Here is a 12455-nt window from a genome sequence, read left to right as displayed (position 1 = left end):
GGGGAGTGTATAATCTGAAACCACCGCTTAGGGGAGGTACAGTGGTGAGAACCTGCTGGGGATTAAAGAATCCAGTGCTCTGATCAGCTCTGTAGGGATAAGATACCGAATTTGTCTGTTGGCGAAAACACTCACGATCATCTGCAGGGGATTTTAAGGAAATGCCCCGAGGGTACCTGTTCTGAATAGACGATCCAAAGCACTTAAAGTTTACAGCAATTTTAAATGTTTATTAAGCATGTACCTGTAAAGCTCTTATGTGTCATGATGCAATGTTTATCAAAAAATTCGGACGTCATTTTTGCAAACAAAACAGAAAAATGAAAATGAAAACAGAGATATACTGAATAACATGATTTTATTGATTGAACGGCCTCTGAATATGCATTTACATCAGGAAGCAATCCATGGAAAGAGGTAATCGCACAACAGATAAAAACAGACATTAATCTAATGGCAATGTGAAATGGATTTCTATTGGGTTCCAATTCTGCTATGACTTGCTCGTCTTCAAGATCCTCCAAATGATCAGCTTTCTGAAAGAGTGATTTGATTGTTTCCTATCCTTCAAAAGTTTCCAGTCATTGACACGAGATGAGATTTAGAACTACTCAGAACGCAGTCATTCGCTTAATCCCTAACTTTTGCCTGGATCGCCCTTTTCGGGTTTTCAATCCACCGGGATACCCATTTTTGCCTAAGTTGCCTTTTCAGGTTTTCAACTTACCGGGTGTACAATCTTTTCACTTTTAATCCCTAATTTTTGCCCGAACCTTTTTCATTTTCTTGGTTCGCCGGGATGCCCATTTTTGCCTGGACTACTCTTTTTATTGTCCAGCGGGTCTATTTCATGCAAAGTATTTTTTAACTGCGTCTGAGTTCACCAGGGAACTGAAGTTTTCACCATCCATCGTTACAAGCATTAAGGCCCCACCATCAAAAACCTTGGTGACAATATACGGTCCATCATAGTTAGGAGTCCACTTGCCCCTGTGATCTGTCTGAGGAGGAAGGATCCTTTTCAACACCAAATCTCCGACCTGGAAGCATCGAGGACGCACTTTCTGATTAAAGGCTCTCTTCATCCGACTTTGATACAACTGCCCATGACAAATGGCTGCCATTCGCTTCTCTTCGATAAGACTCAACTCATTGAACCTTGTCCGAATCCATTCAGCTTCGTCTAACTTGACATCCAACAGGACTCTTAGAGAAGGAATCTCCACTTCAACAGGTAGGACTGCTTCCATACCATACACAAGGGAGTAAGGGGTTGCCCCGGTCGATGTACGTACTGAAGTACGGTACCCATGCAAGGCGAAGGGTAGCATCTCATGCCAATCTCTGTACGTAACGACCATCTTCTGCACAATCTTCTTTATGTTCTTACTTGCTACCTCAACAGCACCGTTCGTCTTAGGGCGGTAAGAGGAAGAATTGTGATGCTGAATGTTGAAGCTCTGGCACAACTCCTTCATCATTTTGTTGTTGAGATTAGAACCATTATCAGTAATGATTCTTTCGAGAATCCCATAGCGACAAATGATTTCTTTCTTGATGAATCGGGCAACCACATGTCTGGTGACCTTCGCAAATGACGCTGCTTCGACCCTCTTGGTGAAATAGTTGATGGCAACAAGGATGAAGTGATGCCCATTGGAAGCGGTCGGCTCAATCTTTCCAATCATATCGATGCCCCACATAGCGAAAGGCTACGGCGAAGACATCACATTCAAAGGATTCGGCGGCACATGCACCTTATCAGCATAAATCTGGCATTTATGGCACTTCCGAGCATATTTGAAACAATCAGATTCCATGGTCATCCAGTAATAACCTGCTCTCAACAATTTCTTAGCCATTGCATGTCCGCCGGCATGAGTACCGAAGGAGCCTTCATGAACTTCCTGCATTAACATGTCTGCTTCGTGTCTGTCCACGCATCTGAGCAAAACCATGTTGAAGTTCCTCTTATACAGAACATCGTCTTTGTTCAAGAAGAAACTGCCTGCCAATCTTCTCAAAGTCTTTCTATCATTGTTGGATGCCCCTGCAGGGTACTCTTGATTCTTCAGAAAACACTTGATGTCGTGATACCAGGGCTTGTCATCAACTACCACTTCAGCAGCAAACACATATGCGGCCCTATCAAGGCGCATAACATCAATCCTGGGAACATGGTTCCACCGAGTCACCTTGATCATGGAGGATAGAGTGGCAAGAGCATCTGCCATCTGGTTCTCATCACGAGGTATATGGTACAACTTTACTGTTGTGAAGAAATTCAACAGTCTTCTCGTGTAATCTCTGTAGGGGACCAGAGTAGGCTGGAGAATGTTCCAATCACCATTCACTTGATTGATTACCAGAGCTGAATCTCCGAAGATGTCCAAAGTCTTGATTCTCAAATCAAGGGCTTGCTCAATACCCAAGATACAGGCTTCATACTCAGCTTCATTATTGGTGCACTCGAAAGTCAGACGAGCGGTGAAAGGCATGTGGGCACCTTTCGGAGTTGTAATGACAGCACCAATTCCACTTCCTCTGGCGTTGACGGCCCCATCAAACAACAAAGTCCACTTTTCGTCTGGATCAGGTCCCTCCTCAACAACTGGATCTTCACAGTCTTTCATCTTGAGGAACATGATGTCTTCATCTGGAAAATCAAACTTCATCGGCTCATAATCTTCAACCGGCTGTTGAGCAAGATAGTCTGACAGAATACTCCCCTTGATGGCTTTCTGGGAAGTATACTGGATGTTGTACTCTGTCAGTACCATTTGCCAACGAGCAACTCTTCCGGTGAGAGCTGGCTTCTCAAATATATACTTGACTGGATCCATTTTGGAGATTCGCAGCCCATGCAAGTGCACAACATGTTTTTTCAAGCATTGAGTATCTCGACTCGCAATCTGTGAATTTCTTACTCAGGTAGTAGACGGCATGCTCTTTCCTACCTGTCTCATCGTGTTGACCGAGAACACAACCCATGGAATTGTCTAGTACTGTCAAATACATAATCAGCGGTCTCCCTGGGACCGGAGGCATAAGGATAGGAGGATTCTGCAAATACTCTTTTATCTTCACGAACGCCCTTTGACAATCATCATTCCACCTGATAGCCTGATCTTTTCTCAATAATTTGAATATTGGCTCACACGTGGCTGTTAGGTGAGAGATGAACCTTGCAATGTAGTTCAACCTCCCCAAGAAACCACGGACTTGTTTCTCTGTTCTTGGCTCAGGCATTTCCTGTATCGCTTTCACTTTGGCCGGATCCACCTCAATCCCTTTTTTGCTAACAACAAAACCCAGTAGTTTTCCCGATCTCACCCCAAAAGTACACTTGTTCAGATTAAGCCTCAGCTTGAATTTCCTCAAACGCTCAAACAGTTTCTGCAAATTCACCAAATGTTCTTCTTCTGTCTGAGATTTGGCAATCATATCATCAACATAAACCTCGATTTCATGATGAATCATATCATGGAACAGAGTCACCATCACTCGCTGATATGTTGCTCCGGCATTTTTCAGACCAAACGGAATCACCTTGCAGAAGGTGCCCCATGGGGTTATGAATGTTGTCTTCTCCATGTCTTCTGGTGCCATCTTAATTTGATTATAGCCAGAAAAGTCATCCATGAAGGAGAATACCGAGAACTGAGCCGTGTTATCCACCAAAACGTCAATGTGAGGTAAGGGGAAATCATCTTTAGGACTAGCCCTGTTAAGATCCCGGTAGTCAACACACATCCGTACCTTTCCATCCTTCTTAGGTACCGGAACGATATTTGTAACCCATGGCAGATAATTTGTGACTGCTAGAAACCCTACATCTAACTGTTTTTGCACTTCTTCCTTTATCTTGACAGTCATCTCTGGTCTTGTTCTTCTGAGCTTCTGCTTGACCGGAGGACAACCTTCTTTGAGCGTCAAGCGATGTACCACGATGTCTGTGTCAAGCCCTGGCATGTCCTGATAAGACCAAGCGAAGATGTCAACATACTCTTGCAGCAATCCAATCAACCCCTTCTTCACATTGTCTTCCAAAGCAGCCCCTATCTTGATTTCTCTCTTGGCGTCCTCGGTGTCGAGATTAATCACTTCAACAGACTCTTGATGCGGTTGAGTGACCCTTTCCTCTTGTTTTAATAACCTGGTAAGTTCTTCAGGGAGTTCACAGTCTTCATCACCCTCTTCTTCAGCTTGAAAGATTGGATTTTCAAAGTCGAAGCGAGCCATAGCAGAACCGTTATCAATAGGATCCGGTGATGTGCATCTGCATGAGTGATGGTATGTGCTTATGAGTGTGAAAAAAAAGTGGAAACTAAACAAAACATTGCCATTTTTTTTGAAAAACTGCAAAAATAGAAAGACAGGGAACGAAATATTTGAACGCAAAAAGACGTCTTTTATTTATGATAAAAAATGCAAGTGTCACATAGATGAGCCCTACAATGAGTCATTACGCCCTGGCGGAACGTAAGACTTGGATATGCATGAATAAACAAAGAAAATTACTCCTCCAGACAAGTGGCTTGGACAATCTCCTCAGAAGACCAATTGTTGAGAACTTCACCCAGGATCCTCGGACGCACCCAGTTATCGATGTCGCAATCACTATCCCCATCTTCATTGTTGACCGCAGAGACTAATTTGACTTCTCCTTCAACCATGTTAACGTTGGCTCCATCATGCTGGGGCATGGGATTGTTGACGACATTAGGAGCTGGTGCAAAGTTAACGGCCTTTGAATAAATGAGGTCCTGAACTAAGTGCTTAAAAGCTTTGCAGTTCTCAATATTATGGCCAGGTGCCCCAGAGTGGAAGCTACACCTAGCGTTGGCGTCATAACCCACCGAAAGCCTACCAACGGGAGGAGCCAGAGTGCACAGTTGCACAAGTTGTAGTTGTTGAAGACTAGAAAGCAACTGAGCGTATGACATTGGAAGAGTGTCGAAACGCCGGTCCATCGTCCTTGGCCTCGGTTGATAGGCGGGTCTGTTACCCGGTTGTTGTGGTTGGTACGGAGCTGGTTGACGTTGTGGTTGTTGTTGTTGTAGTGGTGCTGCAGCTGGAATGGTCACAGCCGCAACATACGGTTGCTGATGATAGTTCTGAAAGTTATTCCTCCGGTTATCCCTGTTCTGATAAGAAGATATGGCACTTGCATCCCCTTCTCTCCTCTTCTGTCCCTGAATGAACGGCTTCTTCACCCCTGATGAGGATCCACCTCCACTCTGGGTCTTGTATGTCCTCAGGTAATTCTCCACCCTCTCTCCGCTAGAGACTACATCAGCAAAACTGGAGGCATTGCAACCCACCAGGCGCTCCAAATAAGGTCCTGGCAGAGTGTTCATGAACATGTTAGCCATTTCCTTCTCCAACATAGGAGGTTGAACACGGGAAGCTGTTTCTCTCCAGCGTTGAGCATATTCTCTGAAGCACTCATTGCTTTTAAGAGACAGATTTTGAAGTTGAGTTCTGTCCGGAGCCATGTCTGTATTATACTGATACTGCTTCACGAAAGCCTCAGCCAAATCCCTCCAGCAACGGATGTGGGCTCTGTCCAGCCTCATATACCATTCCAGGGATGCCCCAGCTAGGCTGTCCTGGAAAAAGTACATAAGCAACTTTTCGTCATCGGAGTATGCAACCATTTTACGGAAATAGGCTTGCACATGGGTCTTCGGGCAAGAGTTGCCATTGTATTTGTCAAATATCGGGACCTTGAATTTCGGTGGCACTCTCACACCTGGGACCAGCCCCAAGTCAGCAACATCTACTCCCAGAGGATTCTGTCCTTCCACTGCCTTCAACCTCTCTTCCAATCTTCTAAACATGGGGTCCACACCATGACCCATACCAAAGTCTTCCTGCAGCAGGGGGAACTGATCGTCCTGATCATCATGAACGGGCCGTTGACCGGAGGTGACATATAGGATTGGGATAGGCCCCGGTCCATTGGGTCCATTAACCTCTCCAGCTGGAGGATCACTCATCGTCTCTGGTTGAGCAGGGGGATTCCTCTGTATCATCTGCCTGAGCTCTTGCTGTCCCTGAGCCACCCCTTGAACCACATCCATGAATTGATTCATGCGGATTTTCATCTCGGCGAACTCTGCCTGTAGGCTTTCCATTACTCTCTGTTGGTTTCTGTGGGTACCGTACCGGTGAATGCCTGGGTCAGCTATCCTGATAATGGAACACCAAACAAACTGAGAACACTGTGGCGGTACCTGTTATGCAAGTCATGCTAATGAATATGTAAATGCAATGATATGTTTATCAATTCCAAAGGTATTCTATCCCCTTGATTCCAGTCTCTCAATAGATAAACGATGTAAAAAAAAAGACTAAGTCGTTGATGAGAACCAAGAAAATTCCGACTAGAATCAAGTAGAAGATATAAACCCCACAGAAATGGATAAACATGTGTGAATGGTTATGAATGCAAAATGATGTGAATGCAGTGCAGTGGCATGGGAATCAGGATCGCTGTATCTGCTTGAACATCTGTCAGGTTGCACTGTCTGGAGAGAAATTAAGAGCACACCAAACAAAGGTCATGGGATGGATTATGTTATCCTTAATATCAACCACCCATTTTGGTGGATTATGGTTTACACCTTATCAACACCCAAGTTTCATTGATATTAAGGATACCTGATCGGATCAACCATGAATCAAGGGTTTGTTGCAAGTCACGAGCATGAAGTTTAGGTTAAGAACCACTCAAAAGGAGTGTACTAAGGTTTAAACCTGCCAAACATGTTCTACAAAAGGTTCCCATAGTCATAATCCCATCTTTCGGATATTATCGGAGGAACGACTACTCGTATTCCAAAAATATTCTCAAGAGAGACTCTTATGAGTGTAGTATCGTGTAACAATCGTATCAAATCTTACACTTGAACGACTTTCGCACTACGTCCTACGAATAGGCCAAGATGGGTTTGGTAAACTAAGGTCCTCGGCTTCTAAGGTCTATATTGGAAAAAGTAATGTCTAACCACAACTTACTTGTGTGACATTATTGATCTCAACATGACCTCCACCAAGTGAATGGGCTTGCAAGTCAACTTGCCAAGGAATAACTCCACACAAGTCGACAAGACTATGCCATTCTCCTATCCTAAGTGCACTCGAGTTCGGGTATAGAACTCATCTCACAAAGATCACCAAGCAGCCATAGCCAGCCAACAGATACAGCAATGATATATACACAATGCAATAAGGTAAAGCAGGTAAATAAATAACTGTACAAAAGCATGAACACCCAATAAACAAACAAACTACAAAAGCTAGGAGGGACTCGCTTAGGGAAACCGGGTCCCCAGCAGAGTCGCCAGCTGTCGCAACCTGAAAAATACAGTGTGCGAAAAAACAACCGGCGAGAGAAAATGACAGAAGAGTCGCCACCGTGCGTTATTTATCCCAAAGGAGGGAAAGGAAACGCTCGAAGTAAACCTGAAAAAAGGAAAGGAAAAGACAAGGTCTCGCAACCAAATCTTGGGTTCGGGAGTCGGTTATGCGAAGAGAAGGTATTAGCACCCCTACGCATCTGTAGTACTCTACGGGATCCACTTTTGTAGTTCTTGTCTAAAGGGTGTGAGTTTATCTTGTGCTGTTTACTAAAAAAGGGGTTAAATGAAAATGACTCGCGTGGGTGTCGCATCCACTGCATACGTATCTCATCTGAATATGAGAATCAGAGTCTTCGTAGCTCGGCTGACCTATGGGTTGGGGGGATATGTGCTCGCTAAGACATCGCGTCTTATGCCTACGTATCTCATCTGGAATGAGAATCAGAGCAAGCCGTAGTTCGGCTAACTACGAGGTTATGGATTGGGTTTTGGACGAACGACGTTACTACGCAATCTACCGGATGCTCGACCTTTGGAGACTTACTCACCTGTAGTAGAAGGAGTAAACGTGTGTTTAGGAGAAGAAAAATCAATGAAGGGTTAGGGTTTGGGAAACTCATGCAAAAAGAGTCCTGGACGAAGGAACCTGTAAAAAAAAATAAACACACAAAAACATTGCCTCCTATCGAGGTCTTCCAGCTAGGAAAGCAGTAAAATGCAGGAAAAATGTAAAAGGTACCACACGGATGAAGATCCGAGGTAACAGCAATTAAAGGAACGATAAACCCTGAGATCCCTCCAAGCTAACATCATCAAAGAAAGTGGGTCAGTACAGGTAACCGGAATGAACCTCCAGGGGGTATCCCACAAATAAAGTGGAAAACCACGCAAGTTATCCCTGCAAAAGTCATGTGAGCCCTCACAAAACAAAACTCAACAAACAGGTTAGAGAAACAAGATAGGGTATTTTTTCATGGATAACAGTATGGTTTCAGAAACCTCAAACCCTGTGGCATACACTTCAAAAATTAAACGATTAAGCATTCAAGGCATTATTTATACATTCATACATAATTATGAACCCGTGGGTAAAAACCTAATGAGATTCATCCATCATGCCTCAAACATTCAGAGTATTCAACTTCAAAGCACAAAGGTAATGGGAATAAGGGCAAATCTGATTGGAGAGATCGGTTGAAATCAAATGGCACAGTTGGATTTGCAAACCAATGTTAGGGTTTGCTTGAGCTGAAAGTGTGTGAGTCAGAATGAACCTTTCAGAGTTTCCTGGAGGTTGCTCTGAACTCTGTTAGCTCTCCTCTCACTATCTTTTTCCCCAGGGTTCTTCTCTCACTATCTTTTTCCCAGACAGGGTAATAGGAATAAAATTGCCTTTTGTTTCACTGAAACTCTGAATTTATAACCTGATTTTTGTGGACCTGTGGGCTCAAATGAGAGAGGTCCAAGTTCAAGATTTTTTCTTTTATTTATTTATTTATTTATTTTATTTTATTTATTTTGTTTTTTTTTGTTTTTTTTTCCGTTTTTTTTGCCGTTTTTTTTTCTTTCAAAACACGTGGGCTTCGCCTAGCGAGCATGACAGCTCATGAACAAACCTTTGCTCCTTCAAGATTAACGTTTTGACTGACGAATAGACCTCTGTTGGAAGTAACTCAAGTTTTTCCCTTGTGTTGACTGATCATCTAAATAGAGCCCACAAAGTGTCCTGGATGATGTTCAAGCTTCTTGGATCCGATTCCGATTGCCATGATGAAATACAAATGCTAAATGACCTAAAAATGAATGCATGCATGAGGTGTAAAACGTATGCTTCCAGGAAAAAGGAAGGGTAAATTTTGGGGTATTACACACATATGCACACAAAAAAAGGCTCCCTAGGAGTACCTAGGACACTTTGGGTGTTAACACCTTCCCTCGGTGTAACCAACCCCCTTACCTAAAATCTGACATTTTATTAGTTTTGATTTGAAAACTTCTTATCTTTTTGGGTTTTATTCGTACTTTTCCCTTTTCCTTTGGAAACAATTAAAGTGCGGCGGCGACTCTGGTTTTATTGACGTCTAGTTTATACATAGCTTAATGGTCATGAATTTACCGCTACAAGTTTCAATTCAACTTGATCTTCATCTGAATTTTCTTGTTCCTTCATCCTCTTACTTACAGTGACCAATTGAGATGGAAAAGGAAATGAATCCTTGGACTTTGTGTAAGACCCCAATTTTGAACCTAAGATGCCTCATGATATTTCATTATATGCATTAGCATTGGGATCACACCTTGGCATCCTCCTTAACCCTCATTCATTGGGTTTGCATTGGGAGAAATCACCAAGCACATTTGATTGTATCATACTTTGTTTTTCATTATTTACTAACCAAAATACCAAAAATATGTCAATGTATAGTTTGTTGCTTTTGTAGGTAGTGTGTATGTTCACATATGCTCCATCAAGTTCATATCTAGGGTTTAAGACCCTTAATGCAAGGAGACTAATCAAGAGATGGTTAACATTTACTTTAGACATCATATATGGGTCCCCATGATCTTCACATATCATTTTGATCAAGAAATCATCAAGAGTCGGAAGTTTTGTTGGCCTTGGAAGCCCTAATTCATTTGGGTATCTTGTGTGACTTTCTCAACAAGTTTCTTCATCAATTGATCAAATATTTCAAGGGATACTTAATAATACATCATCTCACACATATATGATCCTCCATGATTCCCAAAAGTCAAGAGAATAACAAGCTAGCAAATTGGTTCATGGTGGTTGACCAGAGAAAGTCAATTGGTCAAAACTGGGGTTCCCTAGACCCTATCTCCTACAATATTTGTCATATGAAAATTATTCTAAGAGCAAAGTTACTTCTTATGACATTACAAACAACTTTCATGTTTAATACTAGGGCTATTTTTTCTTGGAAAGTCATTTTTTATGGTGAAAGATTATAGGTCATTTTGTTTGAACCCTAGTTAGGAGGTCAACTTCCCAAGACCATAACTTGCTCAATTTTTATGAGATGAAATCCATTCAAATTACATGATCAAACTCAAGATGTTATCTTCAACGTTTATGTTTGGAGGAAGTTCAAGTTCAACTTTCAAATGCATGTTCCAAGAGGAAACATTATAGGTCATTTTGGGCCATTACCATTGAACAAGTGATTTTCCTCAACTTCTAAAATGCATAACTCCTTCATGCCAAATCCAAATGAGGTCAAATTGGTGACAAATTGATGATGTTTGAAAGAGATACAAATTTTGTGAAGGAACTTTTTCCATTTGAATTCCATAGCAAAAGTTATTCAAGGTGGAAGAAATGAACATTTGATTTGGTACTTAGAAAACTTTCATATATGTTTGATTTCCCAAACTTCCACCTCTAAACTCATCATGATCCAAGCTTCAAATGGAAAAGTGTTCAACATGAAAGTTGTTCCCCTTGATCCCACCTTTCCCAAAAGTCCAAAATCATCGCATTTGGATCAATATTGAAGGACTTACGTGTGGGTGCAATGCATGGTACCATTTGGAAGGATTTCATGATCAAACTCATTTCAACATTGCATGGCTTAATGCAATACTTTTAGCATGACCTATGCACGATTTTGGACCTTTTCAAATGATTATTTGGGCTTTTCGCACACCCATGCTAGCTCATGACGAAACTTGCTAATTTTGGATATTCAAATGGAAGTGTGTGAAAAGCATATGCATTGGATATAAATATAAGTGCAATATGATCAGAATGAGGACAACACCTTGCCCAAGCTTTTCCAGAGCAATGTAAACCCTCCATTCCATAGAATTCTTGAAGATTTCATTTGAAATCGAGCTTGAACTTCATCTTCTGTTTGGAAGTTCAAACTCCAAGAAGTCATTGCCCTCTTCATCTCAATTGGTTTCTACAAGCAAGAGGAGGAGAAAGCAAGCAAATCTAGATCAAGATCAAGCGAATTCGAAGCAACTCGAAGGTGATTTTTCATAAACTTAATCTCTTCGATTCTCTCTCAATTCTTCACCATTCTCTTGTGATTTTTTGGTTTGCTGAAGTCCTACCAATGTAGGCAACAAGATTGAGTTGCTTTGAGGTCAAATCCAAGCAACTCAGATTATGAACCTCAAATTTCAAATCCATGTATCTTTTAATATACTTGGAATTGGAAAAATGGAGGTCAGATTCGTGCTCTTGAGCATTTTTTCTTCAAATTAGTGTATTCATTTTCCATTTTTCATGAAGTTTTGGTTGGACCAGTCCGGTGGTCCTCACCGGAGAAGATGATCGGAGCTAGGGCTCCGGTGGTGTGTTGGCATTGTTTAGACCATCTAATCTTGATTCCACATTTTAATCAGGGCCCTTGCTTTTGAATATCATGTGTGTACACGCATTGACTGCAGCGTTTGGTGGAAACGCGCACTTGGCTATCAGATCTGCCACCTCAATTAATGAGGGAGATCTGATGGTCCTTGTTTTTTTTTGTTTTTTTTTTTATTTCAGATTTTATGTTTAATCCATTTATTTTATTTTATTCATATTAAATTCTTTTTTAATCCAAAAAATATGGGACTTTCACCAAAATTCTTTAACTATTTTCCTCTTTCATTTTCTGAATTAAAATTATTTTTTGGATTAACTTTGATATTTTTCATGAATTAATTGTTTTTGTGCATATTTTTAATTGTTTAAAAATACTTTTAACTTTCCAAAAATCATGAAATTTTTTGCCTAAAGTCATTTGACCTTTATTGACCTAGGTTAAATCTTTTGGCAATTTATTTGGTGTTTTGAAGATGTTTTAGGTTTTGGCCAATTTAAATTGAATTTAAATTCATTTTTAATTTGATTTTTAATTGATTAATTGTGTAAAAATTATGTTGAGTTATTGTCATGGTCTTGTGATGTTTGACTATATGTTTGGTCCTTGGTCAAGGTTGATTTGACTTTTGTTGGATTAAAATCATTGGATTTAGGGGATTGATGAAATGTACATTTCATCTCCCAAAATGGATGGATGATTTTAATTTGATAAAATTCCTTCCATGACCAATTTGTGTTTCTCTCATCTC

The sequence above is a fragment of the Lathyrus oleraceus genome, chromosome 6 (genome assembly GCF_024323335.1).
Source record: "Lathyrus oleraceus cultivar Zhongwan6 chromosome 6, CAAS_Psat_ZW6_1.0, whole genome shotgun sequence".
Lineage (NCBI taxonomy): Eukaryota > Viridiplantae > Streptophyta > Magnoliopsida > Fabales > Fabaceae > Lathyrus > Lathyrus oleraceus.
The sequence above is the reverse complement of the archived record's forward strand: the minus strand, read 5'-3'. Positions refer to the sequence as shown.